This window comes from Bidens hawaiensis, unplaced genomic scaffold, assembly GCF_021521415.1.
Source record: "Bidens hawaiensis isolate Kalapana, Puna unplaced genomic scaffold, B.hawaiensis_p1.1 tig00015117_1, whole genome shotgun sequence".
In the NCBI taxonomy this organism is placed as follows: Eukaryota; Viridiplantae; Streptophyta; class Magnoliopsida; order Asterales; family Asteraceae; genus Bidens; species Bidens hawaiensis.
Window position 1 is genome coordinate 107,859 of NW_027492339.1, and position 21,180 is coordinate 129,038.

The 21,180-nt window shown below is 32.5% G+C and overlaps 1 non-coding gene across 1 annotated transcript; it reads right to left on the reverse strand.

Moving 5' to 3' along the window:
• Window positions 1-4,367: 4,367 nt before the first annotated feature.
• Window positions 4,368-4,470, reverse strand: LOC143548429 (U6 spliceosomal RNA). Its single transcript, XR_013137949.1, has one exon. It is a non-coding gene; the product is annotated as a U6 spliceosomal RNA (small nuclear RNA).
• Window positions 4,471-21,180: the final 16,710 nt, after the last annotated feature.

The following is a 21,180-nucleotide window of genomic DNA, read 5'->3' on the forward strand; positions in this document are numbered from 1 at the left end:
CGTCCATATCCCTATAATTTAGTTATAATTTATCTCGTTCTCTATTTACATGTTCGTTAAGTAAAACTACTTATATTTTTTTTTCTTTTACTTACAGTTACAAATTATGGTAAATATATAATGAATCACTAAATATAAAAGACGCTAAATGAGTTTTTTAGTGTATATTTTTCCCAGATGAACTAAAACACTTTTTTCCCTCAAATATTTTGATTGGTCATCTTAATATTTCATTAAGTAAAATATATTATTAAGTTAACTATTTCTTTACCCTCTTTAGTTTCTTCAAATCTTAATGTAACGAAAAAGTGTAGATAAAGAAAAAGTTTTATGTTAAAAGCACTTTTCAAATGTTGTAGCCGCCAGCGTTGAGTGTTTCATTCTTCTATTGAGAATTCAATACAACTTCTCCATAAATATGGAAGTGTGTTCTTTATAGTTAACTAGGTTAGGTACCCGTATAAACTATGAGCTAGAATAAATAAATTTATTTAAATAATAATATAATATGAAATATAAAAAATATATTTAGCATATATAAGGATATAATATATGGTATAATAAATTATACAATACACAATATGAAAATAAAAAGTTAAAAATTCATAGATCTCTAAATATTTTTTTTTGTATACAATATTTGTAATTTTAACCTCCATATCAAAATTAGTAGTTTTACTTTGTTTTTGTTTTCAATTTTATATAATGAAACACATACATTACCATGTATTAAAACGAGTTGTCTTAAAAACAAATTAACCATTTATAGTGATTGGTTTTAGCTTTTATTAATTTTCATTGCAAAACAAACATAAAGTGAAAATTTTCATTTTTGGAAATTTGAAATTAATTATTTTATCTAAATCAGCGCGAAAAATCATTACTTACAAAAGTTTAATATTAATACCTAATGCAATATATTTATATAATATAAAACTAAATAATATGTTTTTATTGGTATTAAATTTTTAAATAAAAAATAATTATTAAAAAGAGAAAATAATATATTAAAAAAAGTTCAATATAAAACTATTAATAAGAAAGAGTAATGTATTTTGTAAGAATATATCTTGTGTGATTTCATGTGTCATTGAGAAACCTTTATTTATTATATAGTATAGATAATAAAGTAGTTGTGAGTGGTTGTAAGTAAGGTGTTTAAACCTGGATATCCGAAACTACAGTATGTTTTTTATATTTATAGAGTAGTTGTGAGTGGTTGTAACTTGTAAGTAGAGGAAAGAGAAAAAGTTACTTTTAGTGAGTAAATTTAGAGAATCATTGTTTGCCATCAATAATTTTTTTAACCATTTTTTAAAGTGATTTTGGATTAAAGAGAGAGAAAATGTAATGGTAAATGTACAAAAAATATTATTTAATTGAAAATGATAAAAAAAATATAATAATTTTAATGAAATTAAACATATAGAGATAGAGGATCTACGAGGAATACTTTAACTTATTAACAAATTTGACAATTTTATATAAAATGGGCATTTACATATATCCTCTTCTTAAGTTCTTTTATTACAGATATACCCAACTCTAAAAATCAATTACATATTCCCTCTCCCTAAACCACATATATTACATATCTCCCCAATTTCATTAAAAGTAACTAATAAAATGACTATTTAAACGTTAATGAACTAATTTAAAAACTATTTACATATATCTCTCTTCATAAAAAAATCAATTACACATCTACTCAAACTAAGTAATTTCCTATAAATGCTGACTTTGACTTTATCATATAGATCCATCCAGATGTCTTCAAATAGTGTAAGTGCGTGAAATAGTCCAAGAAAAATAAAGATATATTTACAAGTATTACAAATTTTAAAAATTCCACTAACCCATGAGCTAATTAAAGATATAAACAATTTTAACTAATAAAATCATAAACAAGAATACCTAACTGATGATCTTCCACTAATAACCTTGCATACCATATGTCCAGTACTTTTGGTGGTAAGTGCAGAAGCATAACGCCTATCGCAATCTGCAGCACATCAGTTCAGTGAAATTTAAATGAAATCTGGAATAGAGTTAAACCAAACCTTAGAAAAGGAAGAACCAATAGAAAAAATCCAACTCATATGGTGAACCAAATCGAATACAATTAAACCCATGTGAAGAACACTAATTAATTAAATAACGATTTCGAATGCGATTATACCCAAATCGAATTCGATCAGGTTGAACAAGGAAGAAATTTCGTTTAGTTATTTGGCTCTCTAAATTGATAAGGGGTAAATGGGTAAACTGAAATAAAAAGGGGAAATATATAATTATTTTTTTATGGTTGAGGAAATATGTAATTAAGAGTCTTAGCAGGGGGAATATGTAAAAATCTCTATATAAGATGACTGTTTAACCTTTATTCTTACATAAATAAAGAATACTCAATTCTCACTGTTGAATGCCTTGATCTTCTATGAAGCCCACTCATCACGACATCTCGTCTCTTCTATCTTTGTCACAACAAAGTAACAAACACATTACCCCAACCACCATTGACATAGAACACCTAAAATGACCATTGACACATATGTTATCAGCCCACCCTCACTCTCTCATCACTAATTTATGTTTTATTTCATAAATTTTGGAGTGTACGCCTCACCTCTTATGTTGTGTTTAATTCGCAAAATAACGTTTCCTAAAGAATTTGAATCAAACGTATTAATAATGAAATTTAGATTCTAAATTCAACAAATTTTACGAACCAAACCAACTAAAAAATAAATTTCTAATTTAAATTATATTAAATTTTGTAAACCGAACACGCCCTTATCTTCATACTTTTTGCTTACAAACTAAAATTTTCAAAACAAATCCGATGTACCATCATTTTGTCTAATTTTAAAACTTGGTTGCTATTTTATAAAGTTATCCCTATTACAATTTGCAACTTAGTTATGCATTGTGGTTTGTTCCTAATACTTTATAGGCTGCGCCTTACTTTGTTTTTTCTTTATTTTATTTACTTTTAGCCTCAATAGTTTTTATCTTTTACATTTAACCTTTTCATATTTTTCATTTTAAGTTTTGGTCTCATATACTTTCATCTTTGACAAATTTTTTATTTTACGTTTTGATCTACATTTTCTGAGTTAATACGCCGCAACATACGTATGTGGTTGAACGCTTTTACTTCTATATTTTCCCGTCTAAAGGTCGTGATGTGTTTTACGTTTCGGTCTAATTTTTGCATATTACATGCTCAATGGGTGTGCGTGATTCAACGTTTTTATGTCTACTTTTCGTTGTCATTTATTTTGTTTTACAAGCTTTTCTGATGTTGATGATCATTTGGCAAGGTTTTACATCCCCGCTGCAACACATGCCTTAATACTAGTATTACAGCTAAATATAAGCATTTAACTCACGTTATAATGTTTCCTTTTCTCAAATCATATTTATAAAGAAATTCGCACCTTTTCTAAATATAAAATAGCTACATTCATAAAAACTTCGTAACAAATGTATAATTTGTATAATTAACTCTTAAGTGTAATCCGACAACTCATGATATGATGTTCTAGTGGTATAATGTTCCCGTCATAAATGTGAGATTGAGGGTTCAAATCTTTACAAATGCAAAGCAAACAAGTATGGAATTTTGCTAACTAAAATTGTAACCCTAACACCTAATTTAACTTGTACTATTTTACTTGTTACCTACTTAATTAAACTTATTATAAAGTCCAAAGAAAATAGCCATATAACTCCATTTTAGTCATTAACTCATTTATCAATATTGATAATGCAATCCAATATATATGTCCCAATTGTCAATTTCACATATTTTAATCAATCAAAATTTAGAAATAAATTTCATAACTTCTTACACACATTGCTAGGACCTAAATGAGTGTTCATTTCACGGGTAATGGTCCTCCCTCAACTTTTACAATATGTACAATGCAATCACGTTCACATCCATGCCATCTTATGCATGGTTGATATCAATAGATTTGATTTTTGTTCTTTTTTCTACAAAGAAACTCTAATAGAATTATTTTAAAAAAGGACGAAGATGCCATCACTAAAACCTATAACTCGACTACTCAAGTGCATGTGTTTTCCTTTCTTTTCTTTTTGCAAGGACTAGATTGTTTAGTACAACCATTCAATGTGTGACGCATTTATAGGTAACAAGTCTTGTCTTTGTTACAACATTAGTCGAGCAGTATGGGATAGTTGAGAGATCGATTCAACCCAAAATCATACTAGTGTTCTGCTAAACGTTTGGTAAAATTGCATTGAAGTTTGTCTTAAATCAAGAAATAGTTGTGCTATTTTTCAATCAAAAGATCATTCTTACACTCATTTGGGAAAATTTCAAGTCTCGAATATCTATCATCAAAATGTAGATTTTCTCGATTTGTGCGTGTCATCTTTGCGCAGGGGCCATGCTAATCTTCTCTGTATCGTTCTAATTTTATCGGATGCCCCCGAAGGCACGTAAAAATGTATATGTCATCCGAATTTCTCTTTCCAGAAAAATATCTATGTTTTTTATTTTCTTGTCTTAAAATAAAGTTAAAAATAAGTACAGTATAGACCCTTGTGGTATATCCAAAATTTCTTACCAAGGCATGTAGTATCAATAACAATTTTTACTTTTAATTTCTTTTACACCACAAAACAACAAATAAGTATTTTACTTTTAATTTCTTTTACACCACAAAACAACAATTTTTACTAAACTTCGCCCCAGATTTTTTTGTTTTCTTTAGTTTTGTTTTTTGTTTTGTTATTTTTCAAATGAACCTCAATGGCTAATCGAACGTGGTTTTTTGGGCTTTCTTTTTAAAACAGTAGCTCTACTGGGCTGAATCTATCACTTGATGAGTTGATTCCCTTGATTTTTGTCTTAAGGCTTTATGTCTCTTTGAAGTTTGAGGTCCAATTCTTTTGGGCCTTTTTAATAGTTTTATGATCTTGGATATCTATGAGCCCATGTGTGCAATTAAGTTTAGAATCGAGTTTGAGGCTTCGAGGCAGCTATATTAGTTTTGTTATCATAATCATGTATATAATATAATAATAGTAATTATTAGTTGATGGCCTTTCGACCAAGTAGCATATGGTGTGCATTCTCATGAAGTTGTGTGAGTTGAAGTCCTACATAGTGAGTATTAGGCGGATTTTAAGAGCATACTTTAAGGGGAAAATCCCTAAAATAGCCCATCTACAAAATGAGATTCTAACTTTATCCTCTAAACTTAATATTTTCAAAAATGGCCCTCTCTAACTCATCTTTGACCATGTATTAGAAAATCTAACGCGTCTTTAACGACATGTAAGCATAACACGTCGTCAAAGACGCGTTGGATTTCCTAACACATGGTTAAAGACGCCAACACGTCGTCAAAGACACGTTAGATTTCCTAACACATGGTTAAAGATGAGTTAGGCCTCCAAACACGTATTCAAAGATATGTTAGCATCAAACGCGTAGTCGAAGATATGTTAGCTTTTTTATTTGTATTTTTAATATTATATTTTTATAACTAGTTTAACTTATATTTGTTTTTCTTTTATAACTTTTAATATATAAAAGTTTTATATTATTTCGAATATACCGACGAGACATGCTTACTTTTACCTACCGACCGACATAAACTAACTCAAACTCGAGGCGTGCCAAATCAATATTGAAAGATTCAATAAAATTTGACCCCTCTTTGTTTTAAATAAAAGTAAACATTTCTCATCGGTATATTCAAAATAATATAAAATTTTATATATTAAAAGTTATAAAAGAAAAAAAAATATAAGTAAAACTAGTTATAAAAATATAATATTAAAAAAACAAACAAAAAAGCTTACATATCTTCGACTACGCGTTTGATGCTAACATATCTTTGACTACGTGTTTGAATGCCTAATTCATCTTTAACCATGTGTTAGGAAATCTAACGCGTCTTTGACGACGTGTTGGCGTCTTTAACCATGTGTTAGGAAATTCAACGCGTCTTTGACCACATGTTATGCTAACATGTCGTCAAAGACGCGTTAGATTTTCTAATACGTGGTCAAAAATGAGTTAGAGATGGCCATTTTTTGAAATATTAAGTTTATGGGACAAAGTTGAAATCTCATTTTGTAGAGGCTATTTTGGGGATTTTCCCTATTTTAAGGGATGCTTGTGTTCATCATAAAAATTAGTATGCAATTTTATATGTGAAGTACTAAAAGTAGTTATAAATTTATTAACTAAAATTACGTTAATCTAGACACTAAGTAATAATTCTAGACTCTTAACTTAACTAAAACTATTAACCGGCAAGTGAACCGGTCGACTCTAGTACAGCTAAGTAAGTCCGGATATCGAACCCACGAGACTCTTTTAATTACGTTAAATAGCTAAATTAGACTTAACTACAAACATGACTATTTATTTATTATTATTTTTTGAGGGGGTTTTACTAATAAACTACTTTTAAACTAATTTAAACTAATTAAGAAAACTAAAGACGACTAAACTTAGAACTTGGACTTAATTCAGATGATAATGACCAACCACCTAGGCTAGAATCCCCAAAGTTTTAGTTATCACTTAATCGGAAAATGCTTGTTAAGGAACTGGGATCATAAAATATTCACTTAAAAGAAAACCCGAACAGGACCCTTGACCCTTCTCAAGAAGACACCTACGGATTTCTATTAAGTTCGTAAAAACACCAGCTTTAATATTAAACTTTCTTACGGTTATCTAATTAATTATGAACGAGTACCTTTATACGAAATCCTACCTTACAGCGTGGAAATCAAAGGCAGTTTAATAAATTCCTTCGATATTAATAGACAAAGTTGAAAAATCAAACTTAGACGGACTCCTTACGAAGAACTAAATCTAGAAATCTTAATCAACCAAGACCTATCAAATAACCTATCACCTTACAGTTTTTTAGGTTAGCCGCACACTTTTATTTATTTGATAAATAATATTGTTTCTATGATCTTATTATAAATCAATCACAAACTAGTCAGGAACACACAGTAAATGACCTAACATAATCCTATTATATGAATCAGTCACCAAAGACTCTGTGAAACAATAAAACTTATTAAATAAAACCAAGCATACATATGCATCAAATAAATAATTTCAAACTTTTTACTGATTCATAAACCCATAACGCAAAGCAAATCCCAAACTAAAATCCAACATCAACAAAAGTTCATCATAAACTTAGGTAGTCTAAGGGTTTAGCCAACAACCATACTTAAGAACAAAAGAAAATAAATTGGTTTAAATAATAAATTCATGACGAAAATAATAAATTCAAACCAATAATAATGATGCTTGGATGAGTAGGTGTTGAACCCAAACGCTCACTGCTCGGACCAAAGGCTTTCTTTCTTTCTTCTGTCGAACCACAAGAGGAACCCCTGTTTTTTTTCGTCTTCCAATCAGCCGACCACCTTCCCAATTTATATAAGAAAACCTGCCGACCTTTTTTCTTTCATAATTCTTTCAGATGGGCTTACAACTTGACTTTTGAGTGGGCTCGTGATGATCTTCTTTCAAAGAGTGGGTGGCCCAACCAAATATATTCTCATAGCTCGTATCTCTATTTAACTTCCTATAGATATTTTGTCAGGCCCCACTTTTCTTTTATTAATTTCGCATAAGAGTAATTTTCAAGAATAGCCAATAATTTCCTTTTTGATTAATCTGTGGCATGATTTCAATTATTAGTTATAATAGAAACATATTATTAAATAAACGTATTTAGCTAAACTTAGGATTTGTTGAGTCACGTTTAATAATAAATTATTTTTCATTATTTTATCTTCTCTAAATAGTTATTTTCTTTTTAGGATCTACTCGTCTTAAAGTTTAAGATAATACTCTATGTTAGTTCGTTTTCTTTTGAACCCACTTAAAATATGAATATGAACCAAATAGCAGTAATATTAATAAAAACTAACTCAAAGCAGCCTCAAAGTGTAGGCAATATTATTATAAAAAGTATGTCTAATCTAGCTCATATCAATATGATATTACATAATGACACTCGGACTAGAGCTTAAACTCCTCTATCAAATGAGATCAAATTCAGGTTTGAGTTCAACTTGATTCTAAGTCTTGTTTTACTGAAGAGCATGTTTAAGTAATATTAAAAATATGCAATTATTTTTGTTTTCTCATAGGAAGATATTATGACATTTTTAGCTAGTTGTCTCAAAAGTTAATTTACTCTTTAATTACTTAAATCCTTACTCTTTTTTTCCTTTTTTTTAAAACTTAAATCCTTACATCATTTATATTTTACAAACATTATTATTATTATTACCAATATTAAGTTAATAGCGAAATGATTGCATTGAAACATGTTAACATATAGCAAGTGGGATCCGTTAAAATGTCGTGATGATTTTTGATCTACAGTGATGTATGAGGTGATGTTTAGTTATTGACGTAGGTTGTCGCGGTCTACTCAAAAACAATTAATTAAAAACTTAAATACCTATAACTAGTACGGGTAAGTAAGGTCGTCTTCACAGGGATTCAAGAAAAATGCAAGTTTATTTAATTTATAACTAATTATTTAATCTATGCGGACAGACGATGTTAAGCGGTTTTTAGAAAAAGATTAATTAAAACTAAATAATTACTTAAAAAGATTTGTAAACAATATTAATTAAAAGTATTCATTCTAGGTTCGGGTTATGTGTTCCATACGTCAATCACTGATTCTCTAGTCTTTGGTTTTGTAATAATTGCTAGTCCTATGGTTTGATTTATGATGACAAACGATACCCTAACCGAATTGTTGACAAGAATGAACCTGGACACCACAATTACCAACTCTATGTCTAAGATGATTAACTCAATGATAAGGTTTGATGATTCTAGTCCAATGACACACGAGCTTAACCCTAAGCGTTGATGAACAACCAAACAAACGTTACATAAATCAATAATCGCAAACTCAAGCTTTAATCAACCAAATACTAATTAAGCAAGACAAATCATATAAAATTAATCAAGCTATATTCATGAAACATTAGAATCTGATCATAACAGTATTTCACACAAAACCTTAGCCTAGAACGAACACACACGATTAGCCGAACATCGACATAATCGTTAAAGCACTTATCTTGATGAACATACGATCATAGGATAAACTGGAAGCCTCGGGATGGATGAAAGTCGCCTTATAGCACCTCTTCTGCCTCTGGAAGTCGTTCTATGCCGAATAGGGTCGAAAAATCATTTATATAGTGAAAAACCTAACTTTAGCCGACTTTGAGCATCTTCGCGTATCACGAAGTTGCATGTCCTACATCTTCGCGATACGCGAAGATGCAACTGACTTTATATTCGAATTTTTCTCATTGAGAAACATGAAATTCATATATTATGGATTCCGTAACTTATTCTCTAGGACGAGATATGCCCGTTTTACTAAAAGACACTTTCCTGGTAACCCATGTTGTTCAGTTTTCACTTCGGCTTCAGGTTTCTCATCCAATCCTCTCCCGAATCCTTCTTAACCATCCATATATGTTTCCCCATCCTTCCATCATCTCGAGGCTTGCTTAATTTTCATCTGGATGGCTCTGAATTAGCTCGTTTAAGCTCTTTAACTTCCAATGTCCTAAAAACACATAACAATGCTTGAAGTACCAATGTTCATTCATTTATTTAACTAAAATCAACTAATTAATATATAAAATTAACTAACTTTTACCCAACCATCAGTTATGCTTATGGAATTGTAATTGTTTATTTATTTATTTTTTATAATCAAGTTTGGTATCAAACTAAATATTATTTAACATATGTTGGATATTTATCTATTTAAATAACAAAACTTTAAAAAGTTACTAGTATGTTATGTCTTTTAAACAGACTTGATTTTTTTATTTACGATCTTAAATATATATAAATGTAATGGTCGCTTTCTAGTTCCTACATTTTCTGGCCGCCAGATTTGCTTTATTTTTAAATAGAGACTTCTCATGCATTTGAACCGAATTCACGGATTTGGGTCTCACCAAACCCATATAACCCTTAAACGGGTTATAACATCTCATAATATTAAAAATTAATTTCACCAAATATTTGATATGAAAATCCTATAAAATATGAATGTACTAAAAATTAATATTCATTTTTTAAATATATTATTTATATTAAGAAACAATTTTATAGTAAAAAAATAAGCGGGTCATGGGTCTCATTAAACCCATATAGCTTTTAAACGGGTTATAACATCTTATTAACTTTCTTACAATAAATGAAATTAAAATCCAACAAATATATAAATATTAGGAGCGGAAAATAAAAACAATACATGTAATACGGAAGATAAAACCATGTTTTAAAATAATTTACACAATATTACCATTTACACTTCCACTACAAGACAACGGCTTTGTCGATAAAAAAAATATTCATAAGACTCCCATTTGAAATTTATTGATGGATTACCAACGATACCATCAAAATTCATTTTTATTTAAAAAGTCGTCGTTGATCAATAGCTAATTGAAAGAACTCAAGTGCTATCACAAAATCTCACGAATTTCTGATGATCTTTATTGAAAAGCAAATGCCTTTAAATAGGCTTACAAGCAACGTAAAAAAAGAAAAGTTCAACCTACTACTTAGCCACAAAACCAGCTAACAAACTCAAACAAACTCGACTAATTCAAAGGAAATAAACAAGAATAAAACGTGACAATATAACTTGGTCAGATGACCGTTATTCAAACGACTAAGTACCAACATATCCTCCCCTAAACTGAAGTGTCTTTGTCTTCAGTTTATCTCCACTACTCCCAGTACCTGTCTCATCTTGCAGAAAGTTTCCACCTTTACCGGCCTAGTCATAACATCAGTAACCTGCTCCTCTGTCTTGCAGTACACCAGCTTCACATCATTCTCGGCCACAAGTTCCCTTAGGTAATGAAACCTAACATCGATATGTTTCGTTCTTCGGTGCATAACAGGATTCTTGGACAGTTTGATTGTTGAGGTATTATCACAGTTTACCTCCAAAATTCCAGTCTCCTCTTCACTAAGATCTTCAAATACTCCTTTCAACCAGATGCAATGACACACACATGCGGTAGCAGCTACATACTCGGCTTCGGTGGATGATAAAGTGACAATCCCTTGTTTTCTAGAACTCCAACAAATTGCTGCATTGCTGAATATACACACATAACCCGAAGTACATTTCCGATCTTCCACATCTCTAGCATAATCGCTGTCGGTGTATACCTTAAGCTTCATGTCTGACCCCCTTTTATAAAATAGACCAAAGTTGTATGTGCCCTATAAATACCTCAGTACCCTTTTTGCTGCATCCATGTGTTCTTTCTTTGGTTGTGCCATAAATCTAGAGAGGAAACAAACTGAATACATCATGTCTGGTCTGGTGACTGTGATGTACATTAAGCTTCCAGTCAACTGTTTATACTTTGCAAAATCAGCTTCCTCCCCTACTCCAGCCTTGGTCAGAACAGTACCCGGAACAATCGGATTCACCACTGAATTACTTTCCCACATTCCAAACCTTTCTAGAACTTCTCTTGCATATTTTCTTTGACACAAATAAATTCCAGACTCCTTTTGTTGTACTTCAATTCCGAGGAAATATCGCATAATTCCAAGGTCTGTCATTTCAAATTCCTTCTACATTGAATGCTTGAATTCTTCACAAGTCTTTTCATCATTCCCAGCAAAAATCAAATCATCCACGTACAAGCTAACCACAATAATCTTACCACTGCCTTTTTTAACAAACATGTATGATCATAAAGACTTTGCTTGAACCCTTCATTCTTGAAATACCCTTCAATGCGCTGAAACCAAGCCCTCGGAGCCTGCTTTAGCCCATACAAGGCTCGTTTCAGCTTGTCAACTTTGTCCTCTTCCCCATTCCGACTAAACCCCTGAGGTTGTTCAACATATACCACCTCCTTTAATTCCCCGTGCAAAAATGCACTCTTTACGTCTAACTGAAAAACCTTCCAGTTTCTTTGAGCAGAGATCAAGCAACGTTCAAATAGTATCCCATCTTGCTACAGGAGCAAAAACCTCCTCGTAGTCAATTCCCTTTCTTTGTTCATAACCCTTCACGACCAGCCTTGCCTTATACTTATTCACTTTCCCTTCTTCATTGAGCTTTGTCTTGTAGACCCATTTAACTCCAATTGGTTTTACCCCAACTGGTAATGTAACAAGCTCCCATGTTTCATTTTTATTTATTGCTTCAATCTCAGCCTCCATAGCCCTTTCCCAATTAACTTCTTTCTTAGCCTCTTCAAATGTTACAGGATCGTCTAGGGAGCCGTACAAAACAAACCCGGCTTCCTCTTCATCAGAAAGTTATCCTCCACTAGCATATTCACTCATCCAACCGGGAGGTCTCTCACCCAATTAGATGCTTCAGCTTCGTTAGGAGTATCTTGAATCACATCTGAATCATGAGATATCTCAGTTTCTTGTTCATTTGGCTGAGATTCCTCATGATTTTCTGCTTCTGGTTGTTTTGGTACATCATCTTCATCTATAATTGGCTCAGAAACACCAATATCGTCCTTTTTCCAATCCCATTCTTCATATTCTTCAAAGATAACATCACGACTGATCACGATTTTCTGCTGCACTGGATCATAGAGTCGATACGCTTTTGACTCGGTACTTATTCCAAGTAGGACACACTTGTGACTTCGATCATCAAGCTTCGTTCTTAGTTGTGTAGGAACATGAACATGCCCTATACAACCAAAAACTCTAAAGTAATCAACATTTGGTTTAACTCCTGTCCATAACTCCTCAGGAACACAACTATCTAGAGCATGAGTAACACACCGATTTAAAACATGGCATGCCCACTTCGTGGCCTCGGGCCAAAAATGCCGTGGCATATTCTTATCAACTAGCATGCACCTGACCATGTTCATGAGAGTCATGTTATGACGTTCTGCCACTCCATTTTGCTGTGGGGTGTAAGCAGCTGTCAACTGTCGTTTTATGCCATTTTGCTCACAAAAGTCATTAAAGGATTGAGAGGTGAATTCTCCCCCTCTATCACTTCTAAGACTTTTAATACTCGCCCCTACTTCTGTTTCACCGTGGCTTTAAAACGACAGAAGCTTTCAAAACATTCCCCTTTATTACTAAAAAAATAGACCCAAGTTTTTCAAGTAAAATTATCTACAAATACAAGAACATACCTCTTGCCGCTTAGAGAAGTGGGTTTGATTGGCCCACATAAATCAGTATGAATTAGCCGGAGCTTCTCTGTTGACCGCCAGTGACTTGATCTTGGAATTGCTTCACGTTGTTGCTTGCCAATATTACATGTAGCACAACACCAGTTTTCCCACATACTTGAGGCAGCCCCCTTACTATTCTCTTGTATTGCATGGTTCGTATGGCTTTGTGATTGACATGTGTGAACCTCCGGTGCCAAATGCTTGTATTATTATCATTGCTTACTTGTAGGCAATGCGTGTCAAATGGCTTCATCTTACCCCGAACAACGAACATTCTATTTTTGCTCATTCTAGTATTAATAATCATACCCTTTTGAGGATGATATACCTTGCACTCTCCTTTTTGAATGTCAACTTTAACCATCTTCTCTTGAAGTTGACCAATACTTATGAGATTTGAGGTGAGGGCTGGAACAAAATAAACTTGAGTTACAACTTGAATAATGCCATTTACCTCCAAACGAATATCACCGATTCCTTTCACTTCCAATGGAACATCATTCCCAAGCTTGACTGTTCGAGCAATAGTTCATCCAAATGCACAAACCAGTTTCGATTCCTAGTCATGTGGTTTGAACATGCAAAATCGAGAAACCAGTTTCCTTCAACAACTTCTTCTTCCACAGCAGCCATAAGAACCAGCTCTTCATTATCATCGAACTCTGCATAGTTAACAGCCTTATCCCATTTTGGACATTCGTATTGAAAATGCCCTGTTTGATGGCATTTATAGCACTCTACAGTGGACTTATCAAACTCACCTCGACCCCGACCTCTTCCTCGACCGGGCATGCCTCTACCTCGTCCGGTACTGGCATCATCTACTTTCAGGGCTTGCTCTTCAGTTACCTTTCTTAACAACTTTTTCTTATGGACAAGCAAAGAGCTTTGCAACTCATCAACCGAGATAGTATCCAAATCCTTGGATTCTTCAATAGAGCAGACAATAAAATTAAAGTTTTCGGTCAGAGTACGAAGTACCTTCTCCACTATCTTGACATCTGACATGCCTTTTCCACTGCTCCTCATACTGTTAACCGTTGTTATAATTCTACCAAAGTAATCTGTCACTATTTCTCCAGCCTTCATCTCAAGGGTTTCGAACTCTCTTCTTAATCTCTGCAACTGTGCTTTTTTGACCCTGTTGTTACCTTGATACTTCACCTTCATGGAATCCCACAACTGCTTAGCAGTATTCTTCTGTGTAATTGTGACATTCGTCGGTTTTTTTGATTCGTTTTCGTATTTGTAAACCCGACCCGTTGGGTCGTTTCGATGTAGTAAATATTTTAATAAAGTGATTCTCGACATTCAATATTCATTATTCGATGTTCGTTGTCATTCAAGTATTTATAAATTCCCGAGCCTTAAGTAATCAAGCCGTACGGGTTAAACGCGTAAAACCGAAAACTATTTAATTTAATTATAAAGTTTAGGGTTAAAAATGTAAACTTGAAAACTTTATTTAACTTAAAAGATATTTATATTATCATTTAAAGGTTCTTTAAACTTCAGGGACTAATAGTGTAACATTTTTAATTCAATTTATATTAAAAAAAACCCTACCCGGCCCCTCCCCCACCCCGTTTTTCCGGCCACCCTCCGGCCGCCGGAAGCGGCCGCGGAGGTGACCCAAACACCACCCAAAGTTATTTTTTTAACCAAATATTTATATAAACGTGTTTCTCCGTTGACCTAAAGCATTAACCGACTAATTAATTGTGATTCCTTGCCGTAAAACACCCCGTAATCGTCGCCGGAAATCACGGATTCACCATTAATGCAAATATCGCGTATACGCTCCACCCCATAGTATAAATAGATGCCCAAGCTTCATTACAACTCGCTCATTCCTCTCAATCCCCCTCTAATACACTGAGTAATCTGTAATTGTGCATTCTTATAAATTCTTTTCCGGCAACTGGGTTTCGGCCAAATCAAAACATATTAAGGTAATTGTTATATGCTTTGTACTGTTGTAACATCAATGATTAAAAACCCTAAACTAATTTCCCTAAACCTTGAACAGATTAATCGATTGTAAAATTTAGGGTTTATGTTCTTGATAAAGGAAGAAGATGAATTTTCATTATTATATATATAATATTTTCAAGTATAATCTGAATTGCTCTTTAGATCAACTGGTTTACATGTTAGGATAACAAACAAGAGACCCGGGTTCGAAACCCGGGTCACGCATGCCTTCCTTCTTTTTATATAACATGTTATTATTTAACCAAAATTATTAGAAACTGTTATTATATTTAAAAAAGGGAAACCAAGCATAAACGAATGTTCACGCTAGCTCAACTGGTTACACACTGCACATGTAAACCTCAAGACCCGGGTTCAAAACCCGGGTCAGCCATATTCCTTTTATTTAATTTTTCACCTAATTAATAAATCCTTTTTAATCATTAAAAATCAAAATAAATTTATAAAAACCTTTTTAAATTAAATAAAAATTATGTAAATTAACTATAAAATATACCTCACCATTTCACACTTAAAAACCGAGTTTTTCGTTTTCGTAAACCGTAACTAAAAGTCGTTTAATAAACGTAAGATAAGCTTTAAATTCCTAGAAATCGTTTAGTCAACGTAATAATTATAATTATAACTTATAACCATTAGTTCAAGCTTTTTGGACATATAAACTTCGTTTTCTCGCCGATTAAAATACTTAAACCATATTAATAACCAAATTTCCCTTAAAACTTAAATGTTAACATTATAATTGAAGAATATAAAATAACACGAAATATTCAATAAAGGTTATCGATTGAGTCTTATTTTTATCTATTTTAGTTATTGATCACATGCTTCGGCTTTCGTGACGTGTTCGGTTGTTGCATTCTTCAACGTTTTCGAGCTTCTTTTATTACCTTATTCATAAGGTGAGTTTTTCACCACCCCTTTTTAATTTTTTAATGTTTTGGGGTTGCATATGTATCCTTATGAAAAATTCAAGCATTGTTTCTTCTATTACAAAACTACAATTCGTATATGGACTTGTGTGTTACTTGTATTACTTGCACGATTGGGAAGCCTCATTAAGTATGATCATACGCCCCCCTTTGCACTCTGGTCCATTTGTACCGAGTGGAAAAGGGCCTCATTATCCAAGTACGTTGGTTGTTACCAATTGGAAAGGACCTTACTTGCGCGATTATCCAAGTACGTTGGTTGTACCAACTGGAAAGGACTTGCTCGTTTATGTCTATGAATTGTATGGTTTTTATGTACGTATTTAAACTGTGGAAACTCACCAACTATATTTATAGTTGACCATATTTTATACATATGTTACAGGTACCGTGATTAGAGGTTGAAGTATTGAAGACACTTAGATTACTTAGGGTATTTCAATAAAAGAACTATTGTGATGGTTATGTTTTGGTTTGAACTTGTATTGTTACTTTCGAACTTGTGTTACTTGACTTATTAAATGAATTAATGTTATTATGGTCACTTAATAGTGTCACGTGTGTTTGAGCATTCTGTACGTCACACTCGGGCGTTTCCGCTTAAGCCGGGGTGTTACAGTAATCGTCTTGAGAATGTTCTTATCAATTGAATAGAACAAGTAATTGAGAGCCTTCAGATCTATGAGCTTCATCTCTTCCAGTCGCTTAGCTTGAGTCGGCGTTTGTTGTACTCCTGCTTTTGGCTCGGTGTAGCCATTCTCAATGGCTGGCCAATACTCCTTTGATCGAAGAAGGTTCTCCATAACCAACTTCCAATGATCATAATCCCCATTGAACTTGGGAATGATCAGGCCTTGTGTCGAGCTCCCTTCAGATCCCATTTAACACCGATTAGCTTTCTTAATCACTCAGGAATTTTCGCTCTGATACCACTTGAAAGAACTCAAGTGCTATCACAAAATCTCACGAATTTCTGATGATCTTTATTGAAAAGCAAATGCCTTTAAATAGGTTTACAAGCAACGTAAACAAAGAAAAGTTCAACCTACTACTTAGCCACAAAACCAGCTAACAAACTCAAACAAACTCGACTAATTCAAAGAAAATAGACAGGAATAAAACGTGACAATATAACTTGGTCAGATGACCGTTATTCAAACGACTAAGTTCCAACACTAATTGATGCCCCTTCTAATAGACTTTTTTCAAGTTGATTCCCGAACATATATCTGGTATCGATTATTGATGGCCTATCCGTCATATAGTTTCCCAAATCATAGTCACCCTTTATAATATCAATAATATGCATTTTTAACTCATTTAATCATATTCTTTTAAAAGAATTCAAAACACACAACTATGTATTGTTTTTCTTTTTTAATATATGTTATAAATTTGATTGAAAACGAAGATGTATTCAAAATAAAGTACTTTTTTTGGTATCATAAAACATATTCATGTGCTTTGATAGTAAAATTGGAAATATACATGTATAAAGTTCTTGATGCAGCACACTACATAACTTCAACAATATTTATTTTGTTTCTTAGTATTCTGATTTAAACTTTATCAAAAACGGAGTTGCATTTAGAATAAAGAACTTTTTTTTGCTATAATAAATGACTTTTGCACGTGCTTTGATAGTTCAGATTGTAACGCACGGGTCAACTTCAGCGAGTAACTTTTCTCTCTCAACATTCTAATATAAACTTTATTAAAAGCGATGTTATGTTCCAAATAGAGTATTTTTTTGGTATTATAAACGACTTTCGGACGTTCGTTAATAAGTCAGGTTGTAGATATACATGTACAAAATTTCCGCCAAATTATTTTCCTCGTCGCTAATCTGTCATTGAAAATACCGACCATCATTAGACCTTTGGTGAAGATACCGACCATCACTAATTTATCAGTTAAATTGTATAGGAAAACTCGATGTGCATGAAGAAGACTTCATTGATAGATCAACAACGAATATTATCAACAAATTGCTAAAGGTCATTTCACTGACGGATCACCAACATAATACACACAAACAAATAACTAATGATGCACAACAGCAACCTGTTCACTAACGAATCACCGATGGCCACGTCATTGACAAATTGTCAAAGGTGCTTGTTTCGTCAATATATTATAAACTGCCATCAACAACGTGTTTTCACTGACGAAGCATCGTTAATAATTACCTGTAGATAATGAATAGACTGGGGGGATTCAAAAATAAAATCAAATATCGAACTCATGAATTAAAAAACATATGATGAAGTATCCTTGTGAAGTGGGTGTAGAACTGGCCTACCCCTTTATCCGTCACCACGAACAGACAAATGCGATATCCTTCCATATCGTTTTTCATACTTGCATCAAAATTGAAATTACTTGCCCTCTCTATAATATATATTATACTTCTTAGGTCTTAAGCCAACATTCTAAATTTCGTATAAATAGTTTAAAGAATCTTTTTTGCAGTGTAACTGATAATGAAATATGCATTATTTATACTTTCTATAAAACTAATAAATATTTATAAAAATATATGCTAGTGTAAACGTTCAGTTGATATTTATTTCTTAAAGATGCCGAGACAATTATTACTGTATAACAATTACAATTGTTGGTGTCGTAAAGGCACCGATTGGGCCACGTGACGGCCAATAATTGGGCCACATCAAATTTTGTTTTTTCATATTTCTATATTTTACTTTTAATGTGATATCTAACGTAGTCGAAATCAACTGAATTTGCGTCAACTCATTGCTTCAACGCTTGAAATCGACAACGCTTGGGTTTTACCCACTGATCATTGCAACACCCGAGACCGACAATGCTCGGGTTTCACCAACGTTCGGGCTTTACTCATCGAATGAACACCATTTTAAATATTTTATATTTTTATATGTTAATCTTTATATATTTTAAATCGACGAATTTATATTTTGGGTTTTAACACTTAGGTTTTACCAACGTTGTTTATATGGTACCGTAATGAGCATAACTGAAACCAAAGAAATTCGTGTCGACTACCGATGTGACACACGGACCGACAATGCTCGGGTTTTACCGACTCACTGCTGCAAACTTAGGCATTCCCGGTGCTCAGTTTTACCGATTAAATAAACGTTGTTCTAAATATTTTATTTGTTTATATGTTAGCATTATTATCATTATATGTATAAAATGAACTTTGGTGCAACAAAGATATGATTGGGCCAAGTGGCAGCCCTCCATTAGGCCACTTCACTTTTTTTAGTTCCGGTATCGTAACAAACGTTAACTTTGTTTTTGTTTTAATTTCAGCGCTGTATTGAACGTGGCAGATACTGAGCGAACTTGCATAGACTCACTGCGTTTTGTTTTAGTTCCGGTACTGTAACAGACTAACGAAAAAACGACCGAATGCCAGTCTTGTTTTTGTATATTTTTGACTTAGTTCTGGTTATGTAACGAACGTGACAGAAACCGACCGAATTTGTGTAGACTCGCTTCCTTAACAGCCTGGGATCAACAATTAATGCTCAGGTTTTACCAACCCGCGCCGGGCAAAATATACTAGTTAAAGTATAATGTGAAGACTACTAACAAAAACATATTTTATAGCTTAAAATATAATTTGCTCTTTTACGAATCATGCTGTTAATATTTATTTAATTAAGTACCTATCTAACAAACCGAAAAGTTTAATGGCGTCCGGATAGGCAAATACCTTGAAAAGAAAGACTAACAAATTTGAATGCGTCCATTGAAGAAATATATACAAACATTACTTGTGCCGTGCGTTATGAAAGCACTGATTTTTCGTTTGTGTTACTGTTTGCATTCTTCGTTTGTAATTCGTTGGTGTTGCAAAATGTGCTAAGTCATTTACGTTTTTTATAAAACAATATTGTGTTTTATTTTGTCATAATTTTTAATATATAATATTTAAATACATTTGAATTCACCGTACGTTGGTATGCATTAAAGCATTTCCAGCAACTCTTCTATCTCTATCTTTATAATTACACTAAAAATCACTACATTTTCTCTCGTATATAAAATTAAAGAATACTTTTTTACATCTTTATCATTACATTTTATCTCTCATTCACTCGCAATCACTATCAAATATATTAAAAAATAAATAAAGGATGAACGGTGCTTCTCCAAATTTACTCATCTTTTAAAAATGTTTTATCTCCTTCACTCGCAACCCCTTAGAGCATTCTCATCCAACCCCTCATATTATGTGAGGGGTGTTTTTATAATTTAGAGAGTGATTCAGGGTGTTGTGAGTAAAAAGTTTTTATATTTTAAAAAAATAGTGATTTTTCTGTATATTTGAAAAGTTACTGTTCATCCCCTATGATTTTTTAATATATTTTGAATGTGAGTGAAGGAAATAGAAAAGTTAATGATAAAAAGTATAAAAAGTATTATTTAATTGAAATAGAAAGAGAAAATGAAGTAAGTTTTAGTGTAATTTTTGATTTGGAGATAGTGAGTTGAATGAGAATGCTCTTATAACCCTCTAAAAAATTTAAAGATTTCTTTCAGAATATTATAGAGGAGCTGTTCTGAATGCTATACTTTATCCACAATTCACCATTAATTTTACCGTAAACTATCATGACATTTGTGTCAAATCATAGATAAAATAAATTACCTGAATTGTATAAATAGTAAAACCTTTGTTCCAGACAGTCCTAATCAATTACTTGATAAACAACAAACAACTCAAAACTTACTAATCAACAAATGTAATATTCCTATCAAAGCTTTAAAAGACTTGGAATTCATTCGTAAAATATTCCTTTGGAGAGGGGGGATAAAAAGATTCACCAGGTCCTAGGGAAAGCGTTACTATATAAACAAGGCATTACTCACTAAATTGGCGTGACAGTTAAAAACGAGGAGCATAGTTTGTGGGGAATTGGGATATCGGCTTTCCACAATTCTAGGTTATCTTAAAGAAGTCTCAAGCGGAAACTTGGAATAATATCGGGAGGTTAAT